Source organism: Rhinolophus sinicus, chromosome 17 (assembly GCF_057876585.1).
Source record: "Rhinolophus sinicus isolate RSI-liver-muscle chromosome 17, RSI-T2T, whole genome shotgun sequence".
NCBI classification, from domain to species: domain Eukaryota; kingdom Metazoa; phylum Chordata; class Mammalia; order Chiroptera; family Rhinolophidae; genus Rhinolophus; species Rhinolophus sinicus.
Genome location: NC_142517.1, coordinates 100,808,304 through 100,834,386, shown reverse-complemented (window position 1 = coordinate 100,834,386; position 26,083 = coordinate 100,808,304). Strand labels below are relative to the sequence as shown.

Here is a 26,083-nt window from a genome sequence, read left to right as displayed (position 1 = left end):
TGGATTATCTGGTAGGCCCACTGTAACCACAAGTGTCCTTAAAAGTAGAAGGAAGAGGCAGAAGAGGAGTTTGGAATAATGTGATGTGAAAAAGAATCTACCCGCCATCGCTGGCTTTGAAGATGGAGAAAAGGGTCACAAGTCAAAGAACGTGGGCAGCCTCTAGAAGCTAATATACACAACAATCAATTATTGTACAATTTAAAACATTTTTATTTTAAAACACACGTGGATAATAGCCAAGACTAGAATAAGAAATTAGTGTGATTTAAAAATAAATGATACTTCAAAGAGACAATGGGCGCCTTTTTCAGATATTGGATCTTGATAACACAGTAATCGCCATATATTCACTTACCTCTTTTCCCTGTTAAGTGAGAAAAGCACTGCCTTATTTAAATACTGTTAAAAAAATAACTGTCAGTTATCTATTTTCTTTCTGCTCCAAGGTCACCCTTCAATACCTGTTATGCATAATGTACTGGACTCTTAAGGATTTTTCCTTTACCAAGAGGCATGTTAAGCTTTGTCAGGTATTGGAGGGGGAAAATTCTAGAGGGAACTTACAAGAAGAAGTTTTTTCCTTCTTAGTTTCCATGAGCTGTTTTCCTTTTCCTTGCTTCTGCTGCGTGGTCTGTCAGCAGTACATGTGGGAGGGGATATCTGGTGGTGCTCTGCCTCAGCCATGGACCTAGAAAACACGGGGCTTCAGTGATCTTGTGGCCCCAGTGCAGACTGGTGACCACCTTGCCATAGGCCTTCTGAAGTGGACGCTGCCCACCTTAGCCTCATGCCTGCAGTGTCTGGATTACGTCTGCGTGCCTGCCTGCCCGCCTTGGCTTGCCTACACCCCGGGAAATAGTTCCCTGCAGTTCTCTTGACATGGATACTGTGAATTGCAGGCATTGTACCTGCAGCAGTGTCCTGACTGCCCACCAGCCCCGCCTTGCCTGTACTCCAGAGGATTGTTTCCTACTTGCCTGGTAAAATTGCACCAGCTCTGGTTTTGGACAACCCAGTGAGATTCTCTGTTATCTAGTGTGCTGCACCCATACCTCCGCTAATGAGAAACCCCAGCCTTCCAGGGGACCCTTTTTCCAGGTTCATCCCTTTTGGGTATTTTCCCTTACCTTACTTTTTTTATTTTTATCATAGTTTATTATTTTTCTTTAAAAAATTAAAAACAGCTTTATTGACTTATAATTGACATATAATAAAGTACATATTTAAAGTGTATGTTTGAAAAGCTTTGAGATATTTAGATATTTGAATTATAACTGTGAAACCATCACCATAATGAAGTTAATGGACATAACCATCACTCCCAGAGTTTCCTCATGCCCCTTTGGGATCCCTCTTTCCTGCCCCTCACTATCCTGTTATGTCTTTATAGTTACTACCATGTTTCCCTGAAAATAAGACCTAGCCGGACAATCAGCTCTAGTGTGTCTTTTGGAACAAACATTAATATAAGACCCAGTCTTATGTAAGATCCAGTTTTACGTAAGTCCCGGTCTTATATTATATTATTACATTACATTACATCACATTATATTATATTAGACCTGGTCTTATATTATAATAAAATAAGACCAGGTCTTATATTAATTTTTGCTCCAAAGACACATTAGAGCTGATTGTCTGGCTAGGTCTTATTTTCAGGGAAACACGGTATCCTATCATAATTTAATAATTATTTATGTCAAACTCTCTCTGTTTAATTTACTGTGTAGTTTCTGTCTGTTGATTGAACTCCCACTGATACTGATTTGGTGCCTAGGGGTTCTAGGTGTTTGAGGTGTGGGTATTAGTTAGGTCATGCCTTTGGGCCCGAGCACAGTGCTGACTGATCTCCTAGCCAGTGGACAAGGAATGCTAGTAATCCATGGCATCACAGTTCCCCAAGCTGTCATCTGTGGTTGGTTGTGATGTATAGTCATGTGCTGCATAAAGATGTTTTGGTCAGTGACAGACCACATATATGACAGTAGTTCCGTAAGATTATAATGGAGCTGAAAAATTTCTGTCGCCTAGTGATGTTGTAGTACGTCGCGTTACTTATGCGTTTGTGGTGATGCTTGTGTCAACAGCTCTACTATGGTGTCAGTAGTATAGCACGTAAAACTGTGTACAGAATGTTTGCTAATTATGACTACCAATTGATAATAATTAATAATTGATAATAACTATGTTACTGGTTTATGTATTTATTATGCTATATATTTTTATTGTTTTAGAGTGTACTTTTTCTACTTATAAAAACAAGTTTGCTATAAAACAGTATGTTATGTTATGCTGGTAGCAGCCTCAGACATCTCCTGTTTACCCCATCTCTTGGTTGCAGCATTTTATCTTGTGCTTGATTTAATCTCATAGTGTCCCTTAAGCATATAAAATCCACTGCTAATGTTGCGAGTAAGAAGCCACGTTGAGTGATTGACCTGGAAATGAAATTAGAAGTGATTAAGGACTACAAAAGTGGAAAATCAGTGATGGTTCTTGCTCTCCACTTAGGTCCCTTAAAAAGTAAGAAAACATGGACCCCAACACCAAAAGGTTGTCATAAATAGAGAGTAATGTTCATGGTGCATTATCTGCTTCAAGCAAATCACTAGGGATATGTTTCTAAAAAAGAGTGACACCTCCTCAAGAAAAGCTTCAGGCAGGTCCTTCAGGAGGCATTCCAGAAGAAGACATTGTTACCATAGGAGATGGCAACTCCATGCATGTTATTGCCCCTGAAGACCTTCCAGTGGGACAGGATGTGGAGGTGGGAGACAGTGATATTAATGATCCTGACCCTGTGTAGGTCTAGGCTAGTGTGTGTGTGTGTGTCTTAGTTTTTAACAAAAATGTTTAAAACGTTAAAAAAGATTTTAAAACAGAAAAAAGCATATAGAATAAGATATAAAGAAAGGATATTTTCGTATGATTGTGTAATGTGTTTGTTTTAAGCTACGTGTTATTATAGAAGAGTTGAGGTCAGAAACATGGCTACATGAGGGGTTTCCCCTTGAAGTCACCACAAGTTGAACAGCTATAATTCAAAAGACTCCTTGCACAACATACAAACATGTCTGAGAGATCTGCACATCGAAACATCTGAAGGTGGGCGAATCAGGGCAAATAGGAGGAGGGAAGGGAAAAGAGCAGAGACTGCTGCTGTGGACGCAGCCTGGAGCTCACTGTGGGTCCCAGGAAAGGGGAGGACTGAGGCTGCACGTGCACTTTCTGTGGCCTGGAGCGTTCTTGTTTGAGTGATCAGCGTATAATATGGCTGAACTCAGCGATTGGGGCGGAGACTGAATACAGTAGTGCCACAGCTGTGGTCTAACAGCCCTCACTGCCAGGCAGAATACAAGGCCACGGAGCCTGGCTGCCTCCCTCCTAGAGCTTGCCTCCCTGCATTCTCCCAGGAGAGCTAACAGCAGGCCCCAGAAAAAACTGTAGCAGTGAATGGCGGGTGAAAGAGCAGAGTATTTACAGCACTGGGAACTGGAGAGAGAGTTCCTGAGCGGCAGACACACACTGTGGCTAATCCCAGAACAAGGGATGAGATACAGGGGCGAAGCAACTGTGGTCAGGTAGTCACCATTGTTCAGAGCAGAACAAAGCCATAAACACACCAGCAGGCTCTCCCAGCCCACCCCGCCTCGCCCCTTCACAGCTGATCCCAGCAGGGGCACGAGAGACAGCTCAGGCAGCACAGCACTGTGTCTGGCTGTAGGGGCAGCACAGGTATTTCAGGGGCTCAGAACCTCATTACTCACCAAATTCTCCTACGGGACCAAGGCAGTCTGGTCACAGAGGAGATGCCTACCTCCCCAGGGAATCTTCCACTGCGAGAAGCTGGAATAGCGCAAGAGGAAATAAAAATGCTCCAGCGTTACCTACTGGAAAACAAAAGAAAGACCTCTTCATATAAACCTGCTGCAGTACTCATTCCCATAAATGCCTACGAGGAGAAATAATCTGTCAGTTGCACTGAACCACCAAGGTGGTAAGGCAGCTCAGAGAATGAAAAAATGTCCAGAAAATAAGCTTAAAGAAATGGAAATACATGATTTAAATGACAGAGAATTCAAGATGGCAGTTCTGAAAAAAACCTTAATGAGTTGCAAGGAAAATGAAATAGGCAGTTTAATGAACTCAAATAAAATTAATGAACAAAATGAACACCAAAGAGATTGACATTTTAAAAAAGAACCAAATAGAAATCTGGAGCTGAAGAACTCAATAAAAGAGATGAAGAGTGAAATAGCAAGCTTAGGAAATAGAGCTGACAAGTTGGAAGAAAGAATCAGTGATGTTGAAAATAGAAATCTGGAAATAACTCAGATGGAAGAAGAGAGATTTGAGAGTTAAAAGAAATGCAAGAACTCTACAAGAATTGCCGTGTTTCCCTGAAAATAAGACCTAGCTGGACAATCAGCTCTAATGCATATTTTGGAGCAAAAATTAATATAAGACCCAGTATATCTTATCGTATATCATATCATATTCTATATCATATCATATCCTATATCATATCATATATCACATCATATATCATATATCGTATCATATATCATATCATATCATATCATATCATATCATATCATATAATATCATATATCATTATATAAGACCAGGTCTTATATTAAAATAAGACTGAGTGTTATATTAATTTTTGCTCCAAAAGGTGCATTAGAACTGATTATCCAGCTAGGTCTTATTTTCGGGGAAACACAGTATGTGATTCCATCAGAAAGAGCAATGCAAGAATAATGAGTGTACCAGAAGAAGAGAGGTGAAAGGAGCAGAGAGCCTATTCAAACAAATATAGTCAAAGGAAACGTCCCAAACCTATGGAAATAACTGGATCCTCATCCAAGAAGCAAACAGAACACCTAATTATCTCAATGAAGAAAAGCCTTCTCCAAGGCATGTTATACTGAAACTGTCAAAAGTTAATGACAAAGAATTTTCAAGGCAGCCAGGGAAAAGAAGACAGTAACCTATAAAGGAAAGCCCATTAGAGTATTATCAGAGTTTTCAGCAGAAACTCTACAAGCTAGGGGGAATGGAATCAAATATTCAAACTTTCGAAAGAGAGAAACTACCAGCAAAGAACAGTATATCCAGCAAAGTTATCCTTTAGCTATGAAGGAGTAGTAAAGACCTTTCCAGATATAGAAGCTGAGGGACTTTTGAACCACAAGGCCTGCATTACAGGCAATACTGTGAAGGGCGTTATTCTACCTAAAACAAAAAGAAGGATGCAAAACTATGAGTAAGATGACTAACAGACAAATAAGTAGGAAATGGCAAACCCTACTCAGAATAGGGTACTAGTCACCTAAATATAATATAAAGGTTAAAGTATATAAAGACGTAAAAAAGAAAAAGAAGAGGACAGTTTGCTACTATAACTCAGAAATGAATTCACAACATATGTAGGCATAATTTGTGACAACAAAAGCATTAAAGAAGAGGGGCTAAATACCTGAATTTGCAAAAGGGACTGGAGATAAGATGCATGATGAAAAAAAGGACTACTGTATATATGAAACTGTCTTTTGCGTACACTTAATGGTAACCACTCTAAAAAAGAACAGAGACTCATAACATAAAAAAAGAGGAAACAGAGGAAAAAATTCTACAATACCACCAAACTAAAATAACAGACAGAAACAAAGGCAAAGAAACAATGGAGACACTGAGTTACCAGAAAACAAAAGATAAAATTGCTATAGGAAATCCTCATATATCAGTCACCCTAAATGTAAATGGACTGAACTCACCAATAAAAAGGCACAGAGTAACAGATTGGATCAAAAAAACTAAACCCAACCATATGCTGCCTTCAATAGACACATCTCAGTTACAAGGACAAATATAGACTCAAAATGAAAGGATGGAAAACGATACTCCAAGCAAATGGAATCCAGAAAAAAACAGGTATAGACATACTTATATCTGACGAAATAGACTTCAAAATAAAAAAGGTAATGAGACAAAGGTGGACATTTCATAAGATAAAATGGACAATGCGTCAAGAAGACATAACACTCATCAATATATGTGCTCCCAGTCAGGGAGCACCAAAATATATAAAGCAACTACTAAAAGAACCAAAGGGAGAAATTGACAAAAACACTGTTATGGTAGAGGACCTAAATACATCATTGACAGCTATGGATAGATCATCCAAGCAGAAAATCAATAAGGATCTATCAGCCTTAAGTGACGTCTTAGACCAAGTGGACATAATCTACATTTACAGAGCCTTTCATCCGTGAATGTCAGACTACATTCTTTTCTAGTGCACATGGAACTGTCTCAAGGATAGACCATATGTTGGGATACAAAACTAACCTCAACAAATTTAAGAAGATTAAAATTACATGAAGCATATTCTTCGACTAAGGCTTTGAAATTGGAGATCAACTACAAAAACAAAGTGGGAAAAGCCACACATATGTAGAGATTAAACAACTTGCTACTAAAGAATGAGTGGGTCAAAGATGAAATAAAAGGAGAAATCAAAAGCTACATAGAAATAAATGAAAATGAAAACACAACTTATAAAAATTTTTGGGATGCAGCCAAAGCAGGAAGTTTGTATTATTACAGGCCTATCTCAAGAAACAACAACAAAAAAACCAAATAAATAACCTAGCATTACATCTTAAAGAACTAGAAAAAGAACAAATGAAGCCCAAAGTCAGCAGAAGGTAGGAAATAAAAATTAAATAAAATTAGAGCAGAATTAAATGAAATAGAGAACAGAAAGACAACAGAAAGAATTAATACAACAAAGAGCTGGTTCTTTGTAAAGATTAATAGAATTGACAATAGACTCACTAAAGAGAAAAGGGAAAAGACTCAAACAAAATCAGAAATGAAAGAAGTTATGACAGATACCACAGAAATACAAAGGATCATACAAGAATACTATGAAAGACTTTATGCCACCAAATTTAATAACCTAGAAGAATGGACAAGTTCTTAGAAATATACAACCTTCCTAGACTGAGTCACAATGAACTGGAAAACCTAAATAGATTGATAAACAGCAAGGAAATTGAATCAATCATCAGAAACCTCTCAAAAAGCAAAAGTTTAGGACCACATGGCTTTACTAGTGAATTCTACCATTCAAAGATGATTTAATACCTGTCTTTCTCAAACTCTTCCAAAAAGTTAAGGAAGAGACAATACTTCCTCACTCATTTTATGAGGCCAACATTACCCTGATACCAAAACGTTGTAGCTACAACACAAGAAAACTACAGACCAGTATCTCTGAATACAGATGCAAAAATCCTAAACAAAATACTAGCAAATTGAATACAACAATACGTTAAAAAGATTATACATCACAACCAAGTGGTGTTCATTCCAGGAGCACAAGGATGGTTCAACATGTAAATTGATCAGTGTCATTCACCACATAAAATAAAGGATAAAAATCATGATCATATCAGTAGATGCAGAAAGAGCATTTGACAAGACACAATGTTCTCTTATGATTATATAGCTTAATAAAATGAGTATAGAAGGAAAGTACTTAATAAAGGCCATATATGATAAAACCTCAGCTAATATCAAACTTAATGGTGAAAAACTGAAAGCTTTTCCTCTAAGATCGGGAACAAGACAAAGATGCCCACTCTCACCACTGTTATTCAAAATAATATTGGAAGTCCTTGCCAGAGCAATCAGGCAAGAGAAAGAAATAAATGGTACCCAAATTGAGAATGAAGAAGTCAAATTGTCACTTTCTGCAGATGACATGATTCTTTATATGGAAAACCCTAAAGATCCCACCAAAAAACTATTAGAAACAATAAACAAGTACAGTAAAGTTGCAAGATGCAAAATCAGTGTACAAAAATCCATTATGTCCTATATACTAACAAAGAAATTTCAGAAAAAGAAATGAAAATAATTCCTTTTGAAATTGTAACTAAAAGAATAAAATACCAAGGCGTAAACGTAACAAAGGATGTGAAGGATCTCTACACTGAAAACTGGTTGTCTGGCTTTATTAGAAATTGCAGAAGACACAAAGAAATGGAAAGATATTCCATGTTCATGGATTGAAAGAATCAACATAGTTAAAATGGCCATATTATCCAAAGCAATATACAGTTTTAATATAATCCCCATCAAAATCTCAATGACATTTATTAAGGAAATAGAACAAAAAATTATCAGATTTGTATGGAATTAGAAAAGACCCTGAATAGCCCAGGCAATCTTAAGAAAAAAGAACAAGGTCAGAGATATCACACTTCCTGACTTCAAATTATACTACACAGTGATAACAATCAAAACAGCGTCATATTGGCAGAAAAACACACACAGACTGATGGAACAGAATTGAGAACCCAGAAATAAATCCATATATATATATATGGGCAAATAATTTTTGACAAAGGAGCCAACAGCATTCAATGGAGAAAAGAAAGCATCTTCAATAAATGGCGCTGGGACAATTGGAAACCCACATGCAAAAGAAAGAAACTAGACTGCTGTCACCGTACACCAAAATTAACTCAAAATGAATCAAAAGTCTAAATATGAGACCTAAAACAATAAACGGCATAGAAGAACGCATACGTACTAAACTTATGGACCTTGGGTTCAAAGAGGATTTTATGAATTTGACTTCAAAGGCAAGCAAAGTAAAAGCAAAAGTAAATGAATGGGACTATATCAAACTAAAAAGCTTCTGCACAGCAAAAAAAACCATCAGGAAAAGAAAGAGGCACCCAACTGAATGGGAGAAGATATTTGCAAACATCACTTCCGATAAGGGGCTAGTATCCAAAATACATAAAGAACTCGTACAACTCAACAACAATAAAAGAAACAATCCAATTAAAAATGGGTATAGGACCTGAACAGACATACAAATGGCCAACAGATATAAGAAAAGACGATCAGCTTCACTAGCTGTTAGGGAAATTCAAATCAAAACCACAATGAGATACTACCTTACACCAGTTAGAATGGCTGTTATCAACAAGACAAGTAATAAACAAGTGTTGGAGAAGTTGTGGAGAAAAAGGAACCCTTATACACTGTTGATGGGAAAGTAAACTGGTACAGCAACTATGGAAAACTGACTGACTCACCCAGAGTGACTTCCAGTCCTGCAAGCTCCTTTTATGGTAAGTGTCCTATACAGCTGTGCCATTTTTATCTCTTATACTGTACCTTTTCTATATTAGGTATGTTTAGATGTACTAATACATACCATTATGTTACAGTTGCTCAGTACAGTGTTCAGTACAGTTTTGTGCTGCACAGGTTTGTAGCGTATGTGAGGTAGGCTATACCATATAGCCCAAGTGTGTGGTAGGCTATGTATACCATGTTTCCCCGAAGATAAGACCTAGCCGGACAGTCAGCTCTAATGCGTCTTTTGGAGCAAAAATTAATATAAGATCTGGTCTTATTTTACTATATATAAGACTGGGTCTAATATAATAATAATGTAATGTAATATAATTCCACATCTTATATGAATTTTTGCTCCAAAAGACGCATTAGAGCTAATTGTCCAGCTAGATCTTACTTTTAGGGAAACACGGTACCATTTAGGTTTGTGTAAATACACTCTGTGATGTTCTCACAGCAACGAAATCACCTACCATCACATTTTTCAGAACATACCTCCTTCATTAAGTGGTGCATGACTGTTGCCAACTGATGCACATGCCTTAGAGCCCAAATGCATTTGACGTTTCTAGCAATAATAACTAAGGACTAGATTGTGAGAAGGAATCTTTTGAGTGTAACTGAGTGCTTTAAGGGAGAAAATGACAGTTTGGATTTGTTAACTTTCAGCTCAAGATCTGCCCTTTTTTCACTCTTTTGATTGCATATTTCACTTCAGAATCAATCATTACTTCTTCTCCAAATTATTGATATACTTGTGAATTGTAAAACCTTGTTGCTTGCTCATTAAAAATTTTTTTTGGTATAAAAGCAGTGCACACTTAGAAAACTTGAACAAGCAAAACAGATTTCTGTAAAAAATTCTGTGTATTTTCTTTTAGGCTTTTTTTGGTATATGTTACATAAAATGAAATAGACTTTAGAAAGTTTTAATTTTTTATAGTGAAACATGCAGATGAATGAAAAATAAAAACCACATGGAGTCTCACCTAGAGTTTACATGTATTAAAAAATTGTTTTGGTTCATAGTATTTATGCATGTTTTTAATGTATACGTAAAATGTTTTTCACATTAAGGTCTTAAATTTTTTAAACCATAGTTAAGAGGAGGGCACAGTTCAGAGGCTTTGTGGTACTGTTAAGAGAGGACACATGTGCCTTCATTCTAGAAATACTAAGTACCTAATATGTGCCAGACACTATTTAGGTACTTTGTAATATACCCATAATATAAAGATTCCTATCTTGGAGGAGTTTATATTCTTGCAGCAGAGATGGACACTAAGTGATAAACATAACATTTAAGCAAATTATAGCATGATAGACAGTAATGACTATTATGATAAATAAAAAATGTAGAGAAGTTTAAGAGGCGTGAAGCATGGTAGGTACGCAGGAAGGTCGCAAACATTTGTCAAGGGAGAATGTGGTGTATAGAAATGAAGGCCAGGAACAGAGCTCTGGGGTAATATTTTAAAGAAACGATTTTTATAACCATTTGATCTGGTGCCCCATAACCCTCCACTGTTAACATAATAGGCCAAATAGTATCCAAACAGTGTGAGTGGGTCATTGGGCATGCTCAGCTTTTTGTTCAGAATCATGCATAAATTAAAGAAGGAAGAGATGGGTGTGGGGATAATGGGTAAGGGAATTGGTTCACTTATTCAACCAGTTAGTCTCTAGTATACTTCACATAGAAAAGGAGTCCTCTAAAATAGGGAAACTGGAATGATGATGAAGCTGCATTGTTTTTGTTTACTCGACAAGGTTGTTTTGAGGGTTATATGGAAAAACATTCATGTCATGTGCTTAACAGTGCCAGGCACAAAATTAAGTTCTGTACTGATTTGTCTGTAGTGAGGATGGTGACATTTGTGTGAAGCATCATAAAAAAACAGAAAATTCTGGTTCAGGAGATTGCTACTGTGAAGTACACTGGGCATGACACTTTTGATTAACTTAGAAAACCAGAATTTCCTGCATGTTTCCCTAAATGGTGCTTACAATTCTGATATCCGTGAAAGCAATTTTATTGTCATTTGTGTGTTTCTTGTTTGCTGAGTAGCATATTGCTGGGATTGGCGACAGCAGTGGTATTTGAGAGAATCATGAAGTGTATTTTTGCTAGCATTCCTATTTTTCTCCCTTTTTTTCTTTTTCTAATGTGACTCTCTGTACCACCCTTTTTTAACTTAAGTTCACCAATAATGACTTGGTGTGCTATATGCCAGTCTATGGCTCAGAACAGTATTTTCCAAATAGAGCTTGATCATAAGGATTCACTCAGCGACTTTTTTTTGAAAAAGCAAAATTATAGATTTTCTGTCTGAATCTCCAGTGGCGGGGCCTGGGAATGGTTATTTTTATCACAAGCCCCCAGGTAATATGTACTATACGGGGCTAAAGCATATTTTCCAAACTTCGTTGGTGGTAGAATCACTTGAAGTACATGTTAATCATGTGCATAGTACAGATTACCAGATCCCATCTCTTGTCCATTGACTAAGAAGTTGTAACTTGGGTTGAATCTGAGTCTGGTTTTTAATAGTTTTTGTTGACTTTCTTATTGTGTGTTTGTGATCTTGGTAGGCTTCTGCTTGCTAGCTTTCATAATATTTCCATGTAGTCAGAAAAACAAAACAAAACTTGTTTTGAATGGCAGGCTGCTTTATTCTTATTTTTTTCTTTTAAAAAATGGTTAGATAGCATAGATACAGGAGAGTGCATAAAACATTTGTGTATGGTTTAGAGAATAATTGTAATGCAAACTCCCATTTCACCATAGTTCAGGTGTAGATGCAGAATATTGCTGGCATCGCAGAGGCACCTTTTCTCTGATCACACTCCTTTATTACCCTTCAGGTAGCTATTATCTTGATTTTTATGGTAACTTCCTCATTTTTCTTTGTTTTCACCTCTTAAAGGTGAATTTCTATGTAATATCTGTTTTGACTTTTAAAGAACTTTGTATGAGAGGAACATGATGTTTGTGACTTCTTTTGCTCAGGGTTATTCTTGTGATACTCATCTGTGTTGTTCATGTAGCTGTTATTCATTTTCATTGTTGTAGAGAATTACATTCACGTACCACAATTTTATGCATAATGCTCAACATTCAGTATCAAAAAAGGACAACTCATTGCCTATGTCTGTATAAGGATAAGGGAAGTGTATTTTAAGGAAGAACAGGACATGAGTTCTGTCGCTTAACAGTATAAATATCCTTGATTCTATTATGGTTGATATCTTTTGGGAACTAGCCAAATACTGTTTCTGTTGCAGGAAAAAGTCAATTTGAGTACACACAAAACATTGGGAACAGTTTGTATGAAGCCATGAGGTTGGAAAGAATTGATATTTTGGAGAAACCTGTTTGCTAACCTTTGAAAATTAAAAATTTGTTCATTTTGTTTCGTTTTTGGAAGAAACAAATTGTGAAGCAATTGTCTTAGAATCTGAAAAAAAAATGGCTTTGGTTGATGATAATAGTTAAAAATCTTAGGTGAGGCCTACATTTAGTTTGGATGGCTTCATGTTAGAGAAATTAGCTGAGTAACCTTCAGTTTCCTTGCGAAGAACTATGGGGCATCTTTAAAAGTTAAGCCTTGTTTTTTCTGATGTAACACTTTTGTTCATGACAAGCTTTCAACCACTTCTTTAAAAGCTTTAAAGAAATGTGCTTTACGGGAATTTAGTATATGTTAGTAGTTTCCAGTTGTTAGAATTTTTGGAAGTCATGATGCTTTTTAGAAAAGGAACACTATAAAGTTATTGATATATTTATTTGTATGACTTGAGAACACTATTTTGGAGGAAAAATTATAGTACCATATATATGTAATATACATACATGACCATGAGCACATTTGTAAGAGCAACCTATTTAATACAATGTGATTTGGCTATTATAAATTTTACACTAAAATAGTTAACTAGCTATTTACTTGTTTTTTTTCTGTTAGTGATAGCTACAGTATATATTCTTTTGATATATATTGTAGTATACATTTATGGAGAAAAACTAATTGAAATTACTATCCATTTAATATTTATGCAGATTAGGAGAGATTACCATTATGTTAGCAGTGGAATATTTTGGACCAGTTTTTGAAATGCCAGTGATGCGCAGGAATGTAGCTTGAGAACCAATGGAATATGAGCTTATTCAAAGGCTTTCTAATGGAGATAATTAGCTGTTTCATGAGTATTATTTGGCACAGTACTAGTTAATGAGATGTGAGTCATCTTCAGAATTAATAGTTATTTGTTAAGGAATTTCCTGAAAGTAATGTTGGTCTTAAGCACTAAATGCATCCCATTCGTAAAATGAAGTTTTAGAATGTCATTTTGTATAGATGAGTTATATGGTATTGTCATAGATTTAAATGTGAGGTTAGGTTTTACTGTGGTGTTTGGGGAAGTTTTTAAATTTTGCCATTACCAGATCATCATCAGATGAGTAACTGGCATCTGTGCTCTTAAGCCATACAGATAGTCACATGTGCTAGCCAGCGTGCTCAAGTTCTCAAAAATGAGGCCAAGAGAAACATCAATGAAATCAAGAGTTGCTTTTTTTGGGAAAATATCAAAATTAATAAACCTTTAGCTAGATTTACTAAAAAAAAAAGAAGACTCAACTAAAATTAGACGTGAAAGGAGAAACATTACCACGGATTTTACAGAAATAGAAAGGATCATGAATGCTGTGAACAATTGTAGAGCAAAAAATTGAATAACCTAGGTGAAATGGCTAAATTCTAAGGAACACACATCTTATCAAAACTGAATCATGAATAAATAGAAAATATGAGTAGACCTATGACTAGTAAGGAGATTGAATCAATAATCTGAAACCTCCTAAGAAAGAAAAACCTAGGACCAGATGGCTTCATTGTTGAAGTTTACCAAACACCTAAAGAACAATTAACACCAATCCTTTTTAAACTCCTCCAAAAAGTTGAAGAGGAGGGAACACTTCCAAGCTCATTCTACAAGGCCAGTGTTACCCTGATACCAAAACCAGACAAAGACACTACAAGAAAACTACAGACCAATGCAGGCATACCTCATTTTATTGTATTTCGCTTTATTGCACTTAGCAGATACTGTGTTTTCATCAACATCAAAGCAAGATGCTCCATCAGCAAAAATATTACAACTTGCTGAAGTCTCAGATGGTGATTAGTATGTTTTAGCAATAAATCATATTTATTTATTTATTTTTAAAAATTTATTGGGGTGACAATTGTTAGTGAAATTACATAGATTTCAGGTGTACAATTCTGTATTACATCATCTATAAATCCCATTGTGTGTTCACCACCCAGAGTCAGTTCTCCTTCCATCACCATATATTTGATCCCCCTTACCCTCATCTCCCACCCCCCACCCCCTTTACCCTCTGGTAACCACTAAACTATTGTCTGTGTCTAAGAGTTTCTGTTTCTCATTTGTTTGTCTTGTTTTGTTGTTTTTGGTTTATATACCACATATCAGTGAAATCACATGGTTCTCTGCTTTTTCTGTCTGACTTATTTCGCTCAGCATTACACTCTCAAGATCCATCCATGTTGTCACAAATGTTCCTATATCATCTTTTCTTACTGCCGAATAGTATTCCATTGTGTATATATACCACAGCTTCTTTATCCATTCATCTATCGAAGGACATTTTGGTTGTTTCCATGTCTTGGCCACTGTAAACAAAGCTGCAATGAACATTGGAGCACACGTGTCTTTATGTATAAATGTTTTCAGATTTTTTGGGTAGATACCCAGGAGAGGGATTGCTGGGTCATATGGCAATTCTATTCGTAATTTTTTGAGGAACCTCCACACTGCCTTCCATAACGGCTGCACCAGTCTGCATTCCCACCAACAGTGTATGAGGGTTCCTTTTTCTCCACAGCCTCTCCAACATTTGTTACTATTTGTCTTGTTGATGATAGCCATTCTGACTGGGGTGAGGTGATATCTCATTGTGGTTTTGATTTGCATTTCTCTGATGATTAGTGATGTTGAGCATTTTTTCATATGTCTATTTGCCATTTGTATGTCCTCTTTGGAGAAATGTCTCTTCAGGTCCTCTGCCCATTTTTCAATTGGGTTGTTTGTTTTTTTGTTGTTGAGTTGCATGAGTTCCTTGTATATTCTGGATACTAGCCCCTTATCGAGGCACTATTTGCAAAAATCTTCTCCCATTCAGTTGGTGGCCTCTTTATTTTGTCGATGGTTTCTTTTGCTGTGCAGAAGCTTTTAAGTTTCATATAGTCCCATTCGTTTATTTTAGCTTTTACTTCTATTGCCTTTGGAGTCAAATTCATAAAATGCTCTTTGAACCCAAGGTCCATAGTACCTGTGTTTTCTTCTATGCAGTTTATTGTGTCAGGGCTTATGCTTAAGTCTTTGATCCATTTTGAATTAACTTTGGTACATGGTGACAAATAGCAGTCCAGTTTCATTCTTTTGCACGTGGCTATCCAATTCTCCCAGCACCATTTATTGAAGAGGCTGTCTTTCCTCCAGTGTATGTTTTTAGCTTCTTTGTCAAAAATTATCTGTCCATATTTATTTGGTTTTATTTCTGGGTTCTCAGTTCTATTCCATTGGTCTGTGTGTCTGTTTTTCTGCCAATACCATGCTGTTTTGATTATTGTTGCCCTGTAGTACACGCTAAAGTCAGGGAGTGTGATACCTCCAGTATTGTTCTTTTTTCTTAAGATTACATTGGCTATTCGTGGTCTTTTGTGGTTCCAAACAAATCTGATGATTTTTGTTCTATTTCTTTAAAAAATGCCATTGGGATTTGATGCGGATTGCATTAAATCTGTATATTGCTTTGGGTAATATGGCCATTTTAACTATGTTGATTCTTTCAATCCATGAGCACGGAATGTCTTTCCATTTCTTTGTGTCTTCTTCAATTTCTTTCAAAAATGTCTTCTAGTTTTCAGCATATAGGTCCTTCACATCCTTGATTAAGTTTATTCCTAGGTATTTTATTCTTTTTGCTGCAATTGCAAAGGGAATTGTTTTTTGTATTTCTTTTCCTGAGATTTCATTGTTAGTATATAGGAATGCAGTGGACTTTTGTACGTTGATTTTGTAGCCAGCAACTTTACTGTATTCGTTGATTGTTTCTAATAGCTTTTTGGTGGAGTCTTTAGGGTTTTCTATATATAGCATCATGTCATCTGCAAAGAGTGATAATTTAACTTCTTCATTCCCAATTTGGATGCCTTTTATTTCTTTCTCTTGCCTGATTGCTCTGGCAAGGACTTCCAACACTATGTTGAAAAGCAGAGGTGATAGGGGACAGCCCTGTCGTGTTCCTGAACGTAGAGCAAAGGGCTTCAGTTTTTCTCCATTAATTATGAGATTAGCTGAGGGCTTGTCATATATGGCCTTTATTATGTTAAGGTATTTTCCTTCTACACCTATTTTACTAAGTGTTTTAGTCATAAATGGATGTTGTATCTTGTCAAATGCTTTTTCTGCATCAGTTGATATAATCATATGATTTTTGTCCTTTATTTTGTTTATGTGATGTATCACATTGATGGATTTGCGGATGTTGAACCATCCTTGTGCCCCGGGGTTGAACCCCACTTGGTCGTGATGAATAATCTTTTTAATGCATTGTTGTATTCGATTTGCTAGAATTTTGTTTAGGATTTTTGCATCTGTATTCATCAGAGATATTGGTCTGTAGTTTTCTTTTTTTGTGCTGTCCTTACCAGGTTTTGGTATCAGGGTAATGTTGGCCTCATAAAATGAGTTAGGGAGTACTATCTCTTCTTCAATTTTTTGGAAGAGTTTGTGCAGGATTGGTATTAGATCCTCTTTGAAGGTTTGGTAGAATTCACTAGTGAAGCCATCTGGTCCCGGAGTTTTGCTTTTGGGAAGGTTTTGGATGACTGATTCAATTTCGTTACTGGTGATGTTTAGATTTTCCAGTTCTTCATGGTTCAGCCTTGGAAGGCTATATGTTTCTAAGAACTTGTCCATTTCTTCTAGGTTGTTGAATTTGGTGGCATATAGTCCTTCACAGTATTGTTGGATGATCCTTTGTATTTCTGTGGTGTCCGTGATAACTTCCCCTTTTACGTTTCTGATTTTGTTAATCAGTGTCTTCTCTCTTTTTATCTTAGTGAGTCTAGCCAAGGGTTTGTCAATTTTGTTAACCTTTTCAAAGAACCAGCTCTTTGTCACATTAATTTTTTCTATTGTCTTTTTGTTCTCTATTTCATTTAGTTCAGCTCTGATTTTTGTTATTTCCTTTCTTCTGCTGACCTTGGGTTTCACTTGTTCTTCTTTTTCTAGTTCTTTAAGGTGTAACATGAGGTTATTTATTTGGTATTTTTTTGTTTCTTGAGATAAGCCTGTAATATAAATTTCCCTCTTAAAACTGCTTACGCTGCATCCCTAAAATTTTGGTAGGATGTATTTTCATTGTCATTTGTTTCTATGTATCTTTTGATCTCTCCTCTAATTTCTTTTTTGACCCAGTCGTTCTTTAGAACTGTTGTTTAATCTCCATGTATTTGTGTTTTTTCCTGCTTTCTTTTTGCAGTTGATATCCAATTTCAAAGCCTTGTGATCAGAGAATATGCTTGGTATGATTTCAATCTTCCTAAATTTGCTGAGGTTGATTTTATGTCCCAATATATGGTCTATCCTTGAGAATGTTTCCTGTACACTAGAAAAGAATGTATAGTCTGATGTTTTAGGATGAAGTGCTCTATATATGACAATTATATCCCTTTCATTTAATGTGTCATTTAGGGATGCTATTTCGTTATTTATTTTCTGTTTGGATGATCTATTTATAGCTGTCAATGATGTATTTAAGTCCCCTAGTATAATTGTGTTTTGGTGAATTTCTCCCTTTAGTTCTGTTAGTAGTTTTTTGGTATATTTCGGTGCTCCCTGATTGGGGGCATAAATATTGATGACTGTTATGTCTTCTTGTTGTATAGTCCTGTTTACCATTATGAAATGTCCATCTTTGTCTCTTGTTATCTTTTTCACGCTGAAGTCTGTTTCATCTGATATCAGTATGGCTATACCTGATTTTCTCTGGGTGCCATTTGCTTGGAGTGTCAATTTCCACCCTTTCACTTTGAGTCTATGCTTGTCCTTGTAGCTGAGATGTGTCTCTTGGAGACAGCATATGGTTGGGTTTAGTTTTTTGATCCAATCTGCTATTCTGTGCCTTTTCATTGGTGAGTTCAGTCCATTTACATTTAGGGTGATTATTGATATGTGAGGATTTCCTGTCATTCTATCTTTAGTTTTCTGGTAAGGCTGTGTCTCCATTGTTTCTTTGCCTTTTTGTTGTTGTCTATTATTTCTGTGTGGTGGTGTTCTATGATGTTTCCCTCTGTTTCTTCTTTTATTACGGTATGTATTTCAGTTCTGGATTTTTTTGAGTGGTTACCCTTAAGTTTATGTAAAAGAAAGTTTGATATTTAGAGTAGTCCATTTTCTTCAGCACGCTTACTTTCTCCATTCCCGTACTCCGGTTCAGGCCTTTACTCTCCCCCTTTTTGAGTTGTGGTTGCCACAAATTGTCCCTGTTGATGGTGGTCGAATAGCCTCCTTTAGTATTTCTTGTAGTGCAGGTCGTGTATTAGAAAATTTCCTCAGTTTCTGTATGTCTGGAAAGGTCTTTATTCCTCCTTCATATCTAAAGGATATCTTTGCTGGATGTATTATTCTTGGCTCATGATTTCTCTCTTTCAATAGTTTGAATATTTGGTTCCACTCCCTCCTGGCTTGTAGAGTTTCTGCTGAAAAATCTGATGATAATCTAATGGTCTTTCCTTTGTAGGTTACTGTCTTCTTTTCCCTGGCTGCCTTGAGGATTCTTCCTTTGTCGTTGATTTTAGACAGCTTCACTGCAATGTGCTTTGGAGAAGGCCTGTTGGGATTGAGGTAATTAGGTGTTGTATTTGCTTCTTGGATTCGAGGATCCAGTTCTGTCCACAAGTTTGGGAAGTTCTCATCGACAATTTGTTTGAATATATTCTCTGTTCCCTTCTCTCTTTCTTCTCCCTCTGGTATGTCCATTATTCTTATATTGCTCTTTCTGATGGAGTCAGAAAGCTCTTGTAGAGTTCTTTCATTTCTTTTAAGTCTCAAGTCTCTTTTTCCTTCCATCTGTGTAATTTCCAGGTTTCTATCTTCGATGTCACTAATTCTTTCCTCCATCTGGTCAACTCTACTACCTAAGCTGGTTATTTCATTTTTAATTTCTTCTGTTGAGTTCTTAATCTCCAGAAGTTCTATTTGGTTCTTTTTTAAAATTTCAATCTCTTTGGTAAAATGTTCGTGTTGTTCTTTGATTGTGTTTCTGAGTTCATTAAACTGCCTTTCTGTGTTTTGTTGCATCGCGTTGAGTTTTTTCAGAACTGCAATCTTGAATTCTCTGTCATTTAAGTGACATATTTCCATATCTTTAAGTTCCTTTTCTGGAGACTTTTCCCTTTCTCTCTGAGCTGTCTTGTTGCCTTGGTTATTCATGGCAATTACTGATTTATTATTTCTCTTCCTAGACATCTACAGGAGTTGCTTCTGCAACAGGTTGATAGGAAGAGGTCTTTCTTTTGTATTCCAGTACTTGTTGGTAGAATGTTTTATTTTCTCTCTGACTGCAGCCTTTTGTTTCTCTCTCACGCGGTAGTGTTGTTTTCTCTGCACTATTCCAGCTTCTCACACAATGGGGGGATTCCCTGGGAGACCGGCTTCTCCTCTGTTAATAGTTCGCCTGGGTCACAGGGCGCAGTGTCTGTTTGGGTATGTGGAGAGCTTTTGAAGTTCCAAAGCTCTTCCTGCACCAGATTCAGAGCCCGTATGTTTCAGCAGTTGTGTTTATTCCTGCAGGAATCCGCCCAGATAGGTGGGGCCAGGGACAGGGTGATTTGTGAGAGGTGGCCCAGAGCAATGGCGGTGACCACCACCACAGCCGGTCCTGCTTCCACAGCTCCCTCCCCTTTGCCAGAATTAGTTGGGCTGCGAATCTATGTCTGTGGTCCACAGTTCTCAGAACAGCAAATATTCTGTTCTTTTGATCTGACACTGTTACTGTTCCGTGAAGGTGTTGGCAGGGTGAGCTCTGGGAGGGGAGGGAGGGGGCGGCTAGTCTCACTGCCTAAGGCTTCTGTTCTCTGCTCGGCAGTGAGGGCTTAAACCGCCGTTTTCAGCCTTCTTCCCTCAGTCTTTTCTCCGAGGTCTCTGCCGTGAGCGTTGGGTTCAGCCGTGTTATATACTGTCCCCTCAGCCCTGTGGGCCATAAGCGGAGCCCTAGCAGTCCGTGTTCTTCCCTCTCCTGCAGCTGCGGTAGTTCTGGGATGCAGCAAGCTCGGAGCACTGAGCTACGTCTGCGTCCTGCACCTGTGTGGTTCTGTCTCCGCACTTCTCCCTTCCCTCCTCCCCTGTGTGCGCGATTTGCCCACCTTTAGGTGAAATCAGTAGTGGGTCTCTTCATCTTGCCTGTCTGCTGTGCAGGGAGTCCTTTGTGGAGTTACTGTTGTTCGATTAGTTGGAAATTCCAGGGGAGTTTTACAGAAGCTCACCTCTCGCCGCCATTTTGATCCAGATCATTAAATTATTTTTAAATTAAGGTATTTACTTATTTTTTAGATGTATGGTATTGCACACTTAACAGACTGCAGTATAATGTAAACATAGGTTTTATATTCACTGGGAAACCAAAACAATTTATGTGACTTGCTTTATTGTAATATTCACTTTATACAGTGGTCTGGAACCAAAACTGCAACCTCTTTGAGGTATGCCTGTATTTCTTATTAGTGTTGATGCAAAAATTCTCAATAAGTACTAGCAAACCAAATTCAGCAGCACTGTAACCAAGACAGAGTGATTCTTAGAATTCAAGGGTGGTTCAACATGAAAATAATCAATGAATATACCACATTAACAGTATGAAAGGAAGAAACACATGACTATCTCTGTGCAGGCAAAAGCATTAGAAAGAATTCAGTACCGTTTCATGATTAAAAAAGAACAACACACTACAAATGAAAAGTAAAAGGAAATTATCTCATAATAAAGGCTATATATGAAAAAACCACACTTAACGTCGTAATCAGTGATGATAGATTGAAAGCTTTTCCTTTAAGATCAGGAAGACGAGGATGCCTTATCTTGTCTTCACCGCTTCTATTCATTACAGTGCTGGAAGTCCTGGCCTGAACAATTAGGCAAGAATTAAAAAATAAATGGCATCCAAATTGCAAAAGACGAAGTAAAATTATCTCTTTACAGACAACATGATCTTATACGTATAAAACCATAAAGATTCTACTAAAAAAACCTATTAGAACTAATAAATGAATTTAGTAAAATTCTAGGATACGTAATCAGCATGCAGAAATCAGTTGCATTCTAAATACTAACAGTTACCAATCCCCAAAAGGAAGTTAATAATTTTATTTATAGTAGCATCAAAAAGAATAAAATACTTAGGAGTAAATGTACCAAGGGTGGCAAAAGATGTATATCCTGAAAACAGAGTGTTGCTAAATGAAATTAGACACATATAAATGGATAGATGTCGCGTCCAGCACGACAAGAGCAGTGGGAAGCGAGAAAGGTGGCACAAGGCTAAGAAAGACAATAGACGAGTAAGAGTGCAAGCAGGGCCAAGGGACCTGCAGCTTCAAAGACTGAGCGTCGAATCAGGCCAACGCATGGCTTTTTATTAGTTGGATGTGGAAGTAAAAGAAGTGAAGCTTGTCAATCTCAAGATCTGTGAGTCCCATATATTACAATAGGAAACTGATTTAAGCCAATCACCCTTGCCTGCAGGATAAGTACCCAGGATGAGTCCCAGGATAAGTACTTCCCCAAGGGACAAAACCTATATGCGTATGAATAGATGGAAAGCACATCATTGAGTCACTTCCCCTGCAGGTTTGTGGGAAGGAATGTAGCCACAGAGGCAGAGGGTCTTCTTAGCCGGGGGAAGGTGGAGGGCTGTGCCCACCTCTGTCGACCCCGCAAGTTCCCCGATGGTCCCTATGCGGCTGTGTCTGACTTGGGTTGTCCCCCCCTCCCCCCCGTGGGGAATCTTACCCATCATTGGCTAGCCAGCCATCTTTTTGGGGCCTAATGGGGAAACATAAGGTGTAAGCACAAAGGTAAAGCAAAGTCCCTGAAAGGATCCATCTTACAGACTCTCCTTTCTTTAGGGGCAGATACGAGGAGATAGACGGGTAGTCTGCTATGTGGCAACAGATAGACATCCCATGTTCATGGATTGATAAACTTAATATTGTGATGATAACAGTATTATCTAAATTAATCTGTAGATTCAGTGTAATCCCTGTCAAACTCCCAATGACATTTTTTCCTGAAATAGAAAAATCCATCTTAAAATTCATATGAAATCTCAAGGGACTGCAACTAGCTAAAACAATATTGACAAAGGAGAACAAAGTTGGAGGTCTCATATTTCCTGATTTCAAAACCTACCACAAAGCTACAGTAATCAAAACAGTATGGTACTGGTGTAGAGACAGACATAGACCAGTTGCATAGAATGGAGAACCCATAAATAAATTCTCACATATACAGTCAAATGATTTTTGACAAGGGTGCCAAGAACATTTAATGGGGAAAGGACAGGTATTTCAACAAGGTTTTGAGAAAAGTGGGTATCCACAAACAAAAGAATGAAATTGGACTCTTGTTATATACCATAAATAAAAATTAATTCAAAATAGATGAAAGACCTAAACATAGGGCAATATATAAAACTCTTAGATGAAAACAGAGGGAAAAACCTTTATGATATATTGGATTTGGCAATGAGATGTTAGATATTAAAAGTCAGGCAACAAAAGAAAAAAGTCAATGATTTGGACTTCATTAAAATTAAAAACTTGTGCATCGAAAAACATTATACAAAGTGAAAAGACAATCCATAGCAGAGAAGAAAATGTTTTTCAATCATATATCTGATAAGGGAAAAATATACAGAATATATATAGAACTTTTACATCTCATCAGCAACCCAATTAAAAATGGGACGAGGACTTGAATAATCGTTTCTCCAATGAAGATATACAAATGCCCAATAAGCATATGAAAAGATACTCAGTCAGCATCACTAATCATTAGGGAAATTCGAATCAAAGCCACAATGAGATACCACTTTATACCCATTAGGATGACTGTTATCAAACAAACAGAATAGTAAGTGTTGGTGAGGATGTGAAGAAATGGAACCTTTGTGCATTGGTGATGGGAATGTAAAATGGTGGAGTTGTTGTGGAAATCAGTGTGGCAATTCCTTAAAAAATAGAATTACCATATGATTCAACAATTCCACTTCTTGTTATATACCAAAGAAGTGAAAGCAGGGAATCAGATATTTGTATACCTATGTTCATAGCAGCATTATTCACAATAGCCAACGGTTGCAAGCAACTGAAGTGTCCATCAGTGAATGAATGGATAAACAAAATGTGGTGTATACATGTAATGGAATATTATTCAGCCTTAAAAAAAGAAGGAAATTCTGATATATGCTACAACATGGATAAACGTGGAAGACATTGTGCTAAGTGGAATAAGCCAGAGTTAAATGGACAAAAAGTGCTTCCAGTTATATGAGGTACCTAGAGTAGTCAAATTTATAGAGACAGTAGAGTAGTGATTGCCTGGGGCTAGGAGGAGAGGGGAATGGGGAATTAGTGTTTAATGGGTAGCGTTTCAATTTGGGGAGATGAAAAAGTTCTGGAGATGGATGGTGGTGATGGTTGCACAATAATGTGAATGCACTTCATGTCACTGAAATTTATACTTGAAAATATTTAAAATGTGATATTTTATATATTCTATACCACAATAAGAAAATGAGGCCTTCCAAAAAGATCACTCAAAATTTAAAATGATTTTTTTGCACTGCAATATAAAACCCTTTTATACAAAGATAAAAAATACAGAAAAGCAGAATAGTATAATGAACCTCGGTCTAATCGTCACCAAGATTTAACATTTACTAGTCTTTGGTTTAATTTTTTGTTTGTTTGTTTTTGGCTGGAATATTTTAAAGTAAATTACAGATATCATGACATCTCATTGCTAAGTACTCACCAAGCATCTCCAAAAGTAAGGACTTTCTCATCTGAGCACGAAACTGTGATCATGTTACCGAGCGAGGGCTTGCTGCCAACGCGCACGGAAGGCAGTACTGTGGCACCGCCATTTGAGAAAAGAAAGCAAGCTTTTATTGTGAAGTTGACTGGCAAGGAGATAGGAGGCAAGGCTCAAATCTGTCTCCTCAATCCAGAGTTTGGGGTGGAATTTAAGTGGTTAGAGGAGGACAGGCTGGTATGCGGAAGCGCTGGCGGGGCAGGTTCCAGCTGGAGCGCGTCAGCACTGGGTCACGTGGGACGCGGGCCCTTGGCTTTTAAACGGATTCTGATGATAGATTTCCTGTCAAGTCTCAGCTTTTCGGTTCTGTGTGTGTGTGTGTGGGGGGGGGGGGGGCGTTGGGGGTGAAACTTTGGTTCCAGATTTTATTAGAGGTCAAAGTTTTCTCCTGCACATGCTCCGGTTGCATAACTAATGGTTTTGTTCTGTTGCCCCTGAAAAACAACTCAGTGTCTTGTTAGGAACAGGATAAAGCCAGTTTGGGCTGGTTCTGTGGTTACAATCATATCTAAGAAAATTAACAATTATTTAAAAAATGTGTCTAACATCTAGAATATATTCACATTGTCCCTCTTGTTCCTAAATTGTATTTTTGTTGGTTTGTTTGAACCTTGTGTTTTGCATTTGGATTTAACGTTTCTCTCTTTAATGTATAACAGTCTCATGTTTTTCTCCCATTCCATCTCCCTATAGTTTTTCTTTATTCCATTTAATTTTATAGATATTGGTGCAGTGTCCTCAAGTAACACCTTGTCTTGTGGTTTATTTTTTTCTAGTCCATGTATTTCCTATAAACTTGAAGTTAAAGCTAAAGGCTTATTAGAATCAAGTTAAACAATTCTGGCAAGAATACATCTTAAGTGATACAGACTGAACAGAAAGTAGAATGAGAATTTCCCAGTTGGGAAACCCTTTAGATAGAGTCAAGAAGCAAATTTCAGATAAAATGTCTGTTAATAATTGGTAGAATTCTGTCAAATAGTAGACAAAATTGGATGTAATCAGAGATGGTGGTGATGGAAACATCTCTAGAAACCCGCTTGGTACTTCTCAAGGATTTCTTGCATATTCTCTACTGTATACTTCTCCTGAAGCAGTGTAACCTTCTTATAACATTTTAGGCATACTCAGAATGAAGATAGGCTCATGTTCTGTCTTTGGTGAGACAGAGAGAGAGAAAAAATAAAAAAGAGAGAGAGAGGAAGGGAGGGAACAGGAAAAGGAAAGAGGAAAAGAGTGGATATTTGTAATTAGCAATATATTATTAGAAGGTTTTTCTGTGTGTTCTCTGTTTCCAAACATAGTTCTAAAGAAATGTCAAGATGAGTGTGTTCTATCTGGGGGTTATTAGAGTTACAACAAACAGTTTATTGTATTCTATTATAGAGGCTGCAACATTTCAATAAATTCAAGGATGAGAGGCTGACAAGAATTGTAGTGGGGAAGAAAGGTCCAACAGCCACTCCGCGTGACCATGGTTAGCGGTTCTGGGTGACCTTCACAGTCTCAGTAACTGATTGGTCACAATCTGGCACCAGGTTCACTGGCTCTGTAGCACGATGGAGACTCGGAGCACAGCGTAGCGACATAAGCTGTATCTTCACTGAGAACCTTCCATTCATCCAGGTGCAGCATTTATGCTCAGCAAGGAGTATACTGGGTTGTAACAGACAAGATCCGGTGTGTGGGCTGTGTTACCTCAGCACAGGAAAGTCTCCTATATGAA

At 37.2% G+C, this 26,083-nt stretch overlaps 1 protein-coding gene across 3 annotated transcripts in view; it reads left to right on the top strand.

Moving 5' to 3' along the window:
- The window catches only part of RNF13 (ring finger protein 13), a 136,351-nt gene that overhangs the window by 16,843 nt on the left and 93,425 nt on the right, over nt 1-26,083 (top strand). The window contains exon 2 of one of the 3 annotated variants that reach the window (XM_088794063.1): nt 19,007-19,110. The exons of the other annotated variants lie outside the window; for them this stretch is intronic. The gene's annotated coding sequence lies outside the window, so the exon portion shown is untranslated. The remainder of the gene's footprint in view (nt 1-19,006; nt 19,111-26,083) is intronic. 3 annotated transcript variants of the gene reach the window in all.